The 9753-nt window shown below is 44.9% G+C and overlaps 1 protein-coding gene and 1 non-coding gene across 2 annotated transcripts in view; one reads left to right on the top strand and one right to left on the bottom strand.

Annotated features, from left to right (window-relative positions):
* CTNNA3 (catenin alpha 3) overlaps positions 1–8009 on the bottom strand; it is a 444137-nt gene extending 436128 nt beyond the window's left edge. The window contains exon 1 of the mRNA XM_040071769.2: positions 7921–8009. The gene's annotated coding sequence lies outside the window, so the exon portion shown is untranslated. The remainder of the gene's footprint in view (positions 1–7920) is intronic.
* TRNAS-UGA (transfer RNA serine (anticodon UGA)) lies at positions 4652–4733 on the top strand. The gene has a single exon. It is a non-coding gene; the product is annotated as a tRNA-Ser (tRNA).
* Positions 8010–9753: the final 1744 nt, after the last annotated feature.

Below are 9753 nucleotides of genomic sequence, written 5' to 3' on the forward strand. Positions count from 1 at the left end.
CAATGACTGAAATTCCTAAACTTAGTTCTTGAGATTTACATCTCTATTGCTCAAGTTTTGTTTCTTCAAGCTATCTTCTGGAATTTTCACCAGGAATATTTTTCTTGCATAAGAAATGTAGGCTGTTCAGGTGAGAATACCCAAAGGCTAAAAAGGATTATTCATGAAGATCCCAAAGTTCTCAGACAATTCAACAAAAGCACATTATCACTGTGTTTCTCCACATGCAGCCCATCAGTGACAGAAACCAGCAGCAACATAGACCTATAAAAATCAAACTTTCTACCATGAGTGCTAATACTGTACACCACATTTTTCTGCACAAGTGCAATGCTAACAAGAGCGGTATAATTAGTACATCTTTAATAGTGTAAAATAACCTATCTGTAGTAGCTCAATTTGAAAAAATGGGACATTGAGCTAAAAACCCATGGTAAATTGCCTCTAAGGCATAATTAAAGTTGTTTTTGTTCTATTTGTTATGGAGTTCTAGCTTTCCTTCATTCAAGGTCTTGCAATACGAAATATACAAGGTATTTGATTTCGAGGAATTGGGAAAATTTATTGCTGTGATCTATCTCTGAGGCATAATAGGAATTAAAGTGGCCATTTACCCAGAATAGTTGCAACCAGCCAACACTACAAAGAGATTTAAATTTTAGGCACAGATGTGACTAAGGCAAGCACTAACCAAGAGGAAGACTTTCTGATGAAGGCTTTTTTCATAACTGACCACTATCTGATTTCCTTTCTAAAGCTTCTGCTAAGCTGGAGATACTAACACAAGGGGCAGCTGCTGGTACTACCCGCTATCATAATTCCTGGCTGTAGTGACAATGTGAAAAACAGCCTGTAAAACTCAGCAAAATAACAAGTTAGTCCCAACTATTTAAACCAGACTGCAGATAGTGCTTTTATGGGGGGAAAAAAAAAAAAAACTCCAACAAACTAGAAAATAATGATTAAATGAAAAATGAACAAAAAGTTCATGTATTTTAAGATTTGAAGCATACGAAAGGTGAGTAAATCAGGGTCTCCATACCGACATCTATGCTCAGAATGGAGACAAGAATCAAGCAACACAGAATGGGAGCCAGATGCCTATTTTTCTTTCACACAGGTGGGAAGAATGATATTTTTTATGGTGCTGCAGATGCATGATGAAAGCCAAGTCGCATTAATAAACCTACCATTTACCATTTTAAAAGCATATCCATTTACCTGTTTTCATAAAAGTGTAGGAAATGTGTGAATAAACCAGTTGCAAATAGGAACATACTTTTTGTTTAAAACCCAGTAAATCTGATAAAGACGTATTAAGGAGAAAGGTTCCAATCCAGTAGCACACACATGCCCAAATTTGCTAAGGTTATTTATTAAAAATAAGAAAGCGACAAAACATATGGCTGCATTGACACCTACAACAATATTCAGTGATACAATTTGATAATCTTGTAACACTGAGCCTGTAATTTCATTAACATTTAAGTAGAACTAATAGCATTTTTCCAAAAACTATGTATTAGAGAGGATTAGAGGCAAAAGCAGATTCTAAAAGCAGATTCTACAGTCTGTCAACTTTAAGAGCCACATCTTCAATTGTAAAATGAAAGCTTTGGGATAAAATTGTATACCTCTTTTCACATCTGCATGGATATTTAGACACCTTTATTAATATTTAGCTGCATAAGCAGGAGTAGCAAACTGTCCATGTTTATTCACACACTTGTGGTAACAGATGTCATTCTGCCTTCATTTAAAATGTCACAATAAGTAAGGTAATTAAGCATCTGTGAGCAGAGCACAGGAAGCTGCAGCTCAGTTCGCCTTTACTGAAGACATCAGTCAGAGGCAGCAGCACCTTCTCAACACTACCTTGCCAGCAGCCTCAAATTTGAGCAGAGAGGACCAGTTCTAGAACACTTTGGTTTACCTAACTAGCAGAAATTTTTCACTGTTCTTCTAGATAATGTTTATAAAAAATACCACAGGACACCAATTAATTCCATGGAAGCTGCCCAGTGGCCATTATATCACAACAAATTTTGTCTTTGTTGACAAACAAACAAGGAAAAGTTCGACATGTCCTAAGTAAAGGAGTGGAGCCACTTTTGATTCTCTACCTGAAACTTGTCCCCAGATCCATTCTTGGGCATTCCTAGAATGTGAAATTTTAGCCTGAGAATTTTCCATAGTAAATTCTTATTTTCATTGTACGGTTTTAGTTTTGTTAAATGATCTATAAAGCTAACAGACAGAACACGAGGAATACAGAAGAAATATTCTTTGGTATGCAGCATTAGTTTTCCTACTGTTACTAGATTCTTCTGGGAGAAAACACAAAATTCTGTAGTTTTGTGGTGCGAGCATTATCTGTTGTAAAACACAATTTATGTTGGAGTCCTTATTTTGCTCACATTTTACTCACATGTAAAATTTACTCTTGAATATCCAAAGTTACACATGAGCACAAAGTTGCTGTTCCACTGACATTGCTGTAAATACTTGTTACTTAGGGAGAATCTAAGCTATTTTTTCTGTTGTAGGCATCATAGATTTCTAAAAGGACAAAATGTTCAAACTATTGAATTTGCAAAGCTGATAGAGATTAATTAAATAAAAAGCCAGAGAGCAGGTGGTGGAGAAGGGATGGAACAAGCATTACAAAACTGACATTGCACTTAAGGTCAACAAAGACAGGAACATGAAGGATTGACATGCTTGGGGCTCCGTCCCTGTATTTCTAAAGAAATTGTTTGTGCGTTTTTCATACTGGTTGGTTAATTTGTCCATGTGCTATTGAAGATCTTTCAGTATGTCCTCTTTACTTGAAGAAAATAAAATCATGATAAAATATAGGCAATTCTATCCTAGCACCATTATTTTATATAACAGTCCTAAAGCAGACTTTTATCTTTTACCTGTTCCAGTGTCAAGATCTTGCTACTTTTAAGTGATTGAGAAATAAAACAACTGTGATTCCTTTGGGAGATAAATTCATTTTCAAAATACACTTATTCCAGTAGCGCTCTGCGTGTGTCCCCAAGCCCTTTGGACACAGCTCTTGCGCAAGGATGAGTCCCTCGAAGATCTGGAAGAAGCGCTGGAGGCTGCTCTCTGCTCCCTCCCTGCTCTGCACTTGCAGCTTGCGCTGGGAACACTGGAGGTCCCTCCAGCACCGCTCAAGCAACAACTGCAGAGAGACACCGAGCTTCTCACCGAATGGAGCTAGTTAAATACAACTCACTGTGCGCCTGAACAACTCTCAGCCGCCTCGGAATTTACGATGTTCTACTGAAATTGCACATTTCACCTCGAGTCCTATACGTGAGCACAAAGCAGTTTTTGTTTAAAAAAAAAAGGGGGGGGGGATAAGTTTTTAATTAGTTCTATTAGGAAATAAAGGCTCCTAAATTCAGAACATTGAAGTCAGACATTGCAAATTGTGAGACAGAAGAGCACTGAGTCTGTTTCAAGGCGTTAGCGGCTCGGGATGTTGCGTGCGTGGTTTAAACGTGTTCACTGCCGCCTGGCAGAAGCCGGAATGGCTGGGCCTGGAATGGCTGGGCTCTCAGCGTTCATCTTCCAGCGGGGTCTGATGTAGAAAGCCGTGCTGGGGGGTTCCCTCAGGCTGCAGCCCCCAGCGGTCTCACAGCGCACGGGCCGTTCCCGTGTAGCCGTCGGCCATCCCGGGTTCCCAGGCGGGCAGTTCCAAGCGGCCCCAGGGTGCGCGGCACGGCACGGAGCTGTGTGCAGAGCATGCAGAGCACACGGCCCCGGGGCGCAGCGCGGCCCGGGCACAGCGCGTTTGTCCCGCAGCAGCCCCGCCTGCAGCAGCTCCCCGAGAGCTCCGCGCTCGGACAGGCACAGACACAGCTGGTGCCTGCTAACGCCGCTGTCCTCTGCACCCCCCGGGCCAGGGACCACAAGTCCGAACAGGGGATTTCATAAGCCTATTTTAAGACCAATACTAATCCAGCAGTATTTTCGTTGCTGAGGCGAGTTAAAACAATTATTAAGAATGCTTCTTGATCAATAACTCATACAAAAAAAAAGGGCAAAAACAAGGATGGTGGGAAGCACAATATCGCTCCAGTATCACTCCAGCTACTTAAAATAACAAAAAAAAAGCTCTGACTATAGGAATGAAAAATCAGGTGATTTGGGGGTTTTTTTACCCGTTGCAACACAGTTAGGAAGTCAAACGAAATTTAATTTCCATTGTACTACCGCTGGCACAATTAACTGTTGCCAGCGTAAAAACAGATTATCTACAGCGAATTAAATTACATGTAAAGGTCATATGATAGAGACATTCTGTAATAATTCAAAGAAATGGTAAAACCAGGGAAAATATTAATGCCACCGAGAGCTGATGCAACACCTAACGGCTGCTGTCTCCCGCAGTGGTGCCCGGCTGCCTCCTCCCTGCCAGACTCAGGTGCGCAGGTTTAATTCGCGGGAGCGGGCACAGCCTGCGCGTTTCAGGCCGAACACCTCCGGAGGCTGAGCTGGCATTGATCGCTGCTGCCGCCATTGCTGCGGGGGCGGGGCCGGGGCCGGCGGCGCCCATTGGCTGCGCGGGCTGGGGGCGGGGCGTGCTCCGGGGAACGCCCTATAAGGCTGCAGCCGGGGTTCTGTGGCAGTATCAGCAGCGATGGCCGAGTGGTTAAGGCGTTGGACTTGAAATCCAATGGGGTCTCCCCGCGCAGGTTCGAACCCTGCTCGCTGCGGCCCGGTCGGGCTTGGCTTTTATGTTTCTTTTTTTCCCCGGTCCTCTCCTATTCCTTGTCGTGTACAAGTTTTGCTCCTCGCGTCTCCTCCCGGCTAAAGGCCTCTGCAGCAAGCAGAGCGATTATCTGGGACGGCACAGAATGGGCCAGGTTGGAATGGACACAGCGGATCCTCTGCTTGTGCGGGGTGATCCCAGAGCACACGGCAGGACCCTATCCAGCGGGCTCTGGAATATCGCCCGTGAGGGAGACTCCACAGCCTCTCTGGGCAGTCGGTTCCCGTGCTCGGCCACTGCACAGGAAAGAAGCTCCTCCTCATGTTCAGGTGGCAGTTCCTGTGCAGCAGTTTCTGGCCGCTGCCTCTTGTCCCACCGAGCAGAGCCTGGCTCCGCCTTCTTCACGCCTTCCTTTGGATATTTATACCCATTGAAGAGGGCCCCTCTCAGCCATCTCTTTGGCCATCATCTGAATAGGCCCAGCTCCCTCAGCCTTTTCTCACAAGAGACAATCCAGTCCCTTCATCATCTTTGTTGCCCTGTGATATTTTTCCTGCTGCAGCTCATCAGGCCGTGCCTACCTGCTCCTCCCCTAGCCCTGCCAGAAAGAACAGCAGTACCAAAGCTGCAGCAGGTCCCAGGGCAAGTTTCTGGCGTTGCATCTACAAGCAGTGACAAGAGCCCTCGATGGAGGTGAAAGAGGTGACAAAATAAAATAAATAATATCAGCACAAGGCTTCTCTGTAAGGAATGGACCTGCTTCATCAAACCTTGCCTTTGCTGAAGGAAGCTGGTCTGATTCCTCCTGGCCCTCCAGTGAAGGGGGCCCTCAATCCTCTTTTCCTGCCTTTTATGACGTTCTGCACATGCGTGATGCACATACACACACAATATGGTGATGAGGGGGAAAAAGCCCACAGAAGTTAGAATGCCATTAATAACCAGGAAAAACAAAACAAGGCAGCATTCCCTATCATCCCTGACTGGCTTAAACTGAGCCTTCACCACTCAGATATGTAAGTCTCCTTCTATGTGTGGCCCCAGCACTAGTGAAGGGCAGGAAAATGTGCAAAGTCATGAAAGAAAAAGCTGGAAAGGTGAAAAAAGCCATTTCCACAGAGGCCAAAATAGGCCAGAGCAGAAACAACTTTTCACTCCTCTCTCTCTTAAAGACAAGTAAAAACCCCAACATAAACATATGCAAACGCATTTCTTCTAGCATATTTTCCCAGTGCAACTTACTTTAATCAAGAAGCAGAGGCAGGGAAAGAAGAGGAACAATAAGGAAAGAGGGAATAAACAAAAGTTATTTAAGCTGACAGCCAAATGAACATTTTGAAGTGCTCCCTAGCGAGGCTCCCAGGGATTTCAGGCTTGGGTGTTTATTTCTGTTAGGGCCCATGCAGGTGTGTTGGCAGTGGCAGGCCAAGGATGGAGGTGGGGATCCTGGGGAAGGCTCAGATCCCTGGAAAGCCGGGACCTCGAGCAGCAGAAGGCACCTAAGGCACACAGACCCAACCAGCTGCAATTGTCTCCTACTCCTCTGACCATTCCTGCTCATCCTCCTGCCCTCCCCCACCCATGGATATCAACCACACAAAGTCTGTGAGGAAGAGGAGGAGCTCACAGTCCTCCACCCAGCAAAAATCTGAGGGCTCCGTGGAAATTCTCAGCTAGCAAATGAGCAGCTCTGACAATCCTAACGAAGTAAACGTAGTCTGTTGTCAGGACTGATGCCCAGAGTCAAACTGCATCTCCTTAGAAAAACTGTCTGTCCTTGGTGCCAAGAGAAGCACTTTTGACAGAGCAGCAAGAAAATAATTTTGTTGAAAATGTTGAAAACCACAGCACATGTCAAGACTGGAAACTTTTTGAATGTTGGCAGCAAAAACTTCATTTTCTAGAGGGAACCCCTCTCCCTTACTGCTCTGCCAGAAGGAGGGAGAAAGAGCAAACCACTGTGAAGATGGAATGGAGGAATGAAAATTCATTTTCTCCAGCGTCCATGGGTGTGGCAGGTTATAGCCCTCGGAGACCTAAAGAGCTCCCAGTTTATCCTGTGCACCACTGCGGTGACTGAGGCAGGAGCCCTCCGGAGCCAGGACAAGCAGAGCCCGTGCAGAGCCCAGCCTGCATTGACAAAGGAGGGAGAGGAAAGCACAAACGCAGCAGTGCCCGCCCTCGGGGAGGAGCGCAGCTTGGCAACTCTGCCAACAGCCGGGGCAGTGTGTGCGCCGGGCTGCAATAAAATACCCAGCATAAACCGATAGTCATCTGCCCATCTGACAGTGACACAGCCCAACACCATTATCTTTTGCTGTGTAATTTCATCAGCTTTACAACAGCCTCGCTGCTCACATTCATATCCTGAAATGAGAGATGTGCCTGCTGGGAAGGTAGGATAGCAATGTTCATGCTCAGGAAATTAAAGATACACACTATCTCTTTTAATAATCAGGATACTTGCTTCTATTACAGAACATATAAACTGCCTATATAAAAAAAATCTCATTTAAAGAGGAAAACAAACAATCAAGAAACTACCTCACCTATCATTCAGCATTATTCAGCCTGAGATTTTAAGTCATATACCGTCATCATTAACCATCCAAACTAACTCTTACACCATCACTTGGCAAATCTTGGCAAAGCAGCTTGGCAAATACTGGCAAAACAAAAAGGTTGAGAATATTCTAGTTCTTAACCATCTTATATATTCTGCACTTGCACAGGTATAACAGCAGCAAATAAAGATATAATAATTTATATAATCCCAGAACGCCCCCATGCTATTCAGTTTCACTGTAAATAACTGGCTAAACAGTTGCTTAATTTCTGTTAGAAATAGTTTCAAAGATCTAGAAACACAGCATTGAACAACGTGCCCTATTGTCTGTATTTTATCATCATTATCACCATAAACCTCCACCCCATCTGCTGTCTCCTAATTTCCAGATGAAAACTTCTCAGCCTTCACAAGTCCAGGGATGGCCAGGTTTTATCAACACTTTTGAGTGGACTCAGGAGGATCTGGGCTCACCTCACCACTCTGTTTATTTTCATAGCAAATCGTTCAGAGCTATAACACAGCACAGTAAATCAGAGCTCTCACGTACCCAAAACATTCAGGAGCCTTTACTGCCCATCCAAGCAACTCACCAGGGGAGCTAAAGAAGAAAACAGGAGCTTACCATGTCTTGTGGAGAGCTGCCCTCCTCCAACCTGAAACTCCCAGGTCCTAATCTAATAACTAGTGTCTGCTTTTGTTGCTGTTGTTCCACACCCCCACAGACAACCCTTTGCCGCTGTTCCCACTTTGCAAAGAGAGTTAAAGATCCCTGAAAACCCGCCCTTTCTGAGAGTGGGCCCCTGAAAACCAGGAACATCTGACTCTGTTGCCTTAATCACACCTTCACAGAGCCTGAGATCCGCCGCACAACCCCGTCCCAGTTAAAGTTACAGCATGTGAATTATGTCTGGTGCTCACCAGTGCAGGGGCCAAAGCACCACATCATTGCTGATGAAATGTCAGGTGGGACATTCACTGCATCTTTTCATGCGACTAGCAAAAAACTTCTGACAGTACTATGAATTTAAAGAAACAGATAAGCAGTTTGTGCTTGAGGTGTGGCCCCTGAATGATCTGAGACCACCTAATCTGTCAGGTGCTTCTTTCTTTACTTTCTAGCATGAGGAGAACTGGGCTGCCCACTCCTCCCAGTTAACTGCTGTTACTGGCCAACGGGTCAGATCCCACCTGGTTTTGGGGAATAAAAAGCAAAACAGGCTGCACAGGCTCCTCTTGTTTTCCAATACATCTAGGTTTGCTCTGCTAGGCAAATTAATTTAATTTAATTTCACTCAAGAAATACAGAAAAATGGACCATTTCAAGTTTAACATGTACAGAAAGAGGAAAAAAAAGTCTTTATTGGTGACTCTGGTGTACTGGAGCACCAGTTAGAACCTGCCCTCCTCATGAGGGCAAATACAAATTACAGGACAGATCTTGAGCAGGTTGTTGCAAAACATAAGTTTTGCCATGAGCTTTTGCTGGGCTAAGAGCCTTCCAAATATCTGCAATTATTCATCCAGAACAAACATCCAAAGGTTCTTTGCCAAAACCAACCACGCAATAATGACATCAGTTTTAATGGCACAAACTGTTAGTTCGCTGTTCAAAGGTCTATTGTATGTTCAATTCTCAAGGGAAACCAGCTCATTAGGTGCTACATCACCCATCCCTTTCACCTTACCGGCAAGTGAAATGGGCAGAGGAGAATCTGGGCTGCTGTCTGATTCAAAGTGTTCCAGCTGGCTGCATACCATCCTTTCCTTAAGGGAATGTTGTTCCCTATTACTTAGGGAACACATACAGTAAGAGTTTCTTCTGTTACTACTGTGTGACATTGTTTACTACAGTCCCTCTACATAAAATGGACCAGAAGTCTTTCTTGAGCAAATACACTAAAAAAACAAACCACTTACATTTACCAAATGTTACAGAGAATTATTTATCTCACCTCTAAGATGTTTTCAGATGCGAAATATGCCAGGGAAAAGCATGTGAAATTAAAGATGATGTGCTCTAAAACTGGCTCTTGGTACCACCAGCATCCACCCTAGGAGCAGCGAGGCCATATCAGCACAGCACCAGCACTGAGCTTTTACACACGGGGACCAGCACACGCAGCACTGGCACCAGCAGCAGCCCCCGTGCAGCAGCCGGCCCCAGGCTACAGATGCCACGGGGTCGGTAAGATCCACCCATGCTGGCTTCCAGCAATGCTGGCTCCTGTGACTGGGTCACAGTCTGTGGCAAACAGGCCCCAGCCAGGAGGGGCACAGGAACTCAGGCGGCACGGAATGGCACGGCCACACACACCCCTCCAGGGAGAGACAGGCATCAGGCTGTTCCCATGTGGGGACAACACTGGACTTGCCAGGTTACACTTTCCATTGCACTGCCCAGGATTCATAACTGGACTCCTTAAGCTTTTACCCGCTGAGATGATGAATAACAAGA

The sequence above is a fragment of the Hirundo rustica genome, chromosome 8 (genome assembly GCF_015227805.2).
Source record: "Hirundo rustica isolate bHirRus1 chromosome 8, bHirRus1.pri.v3, whole genome shotgun sequence".
Classification (NCBI taxonomy): domain Eukaryota; kingdom Metazoa; phylum Chordata; class Aves; order Passeriformes; family Hirundinidae; genus Hirundo; species Hirundo rustica.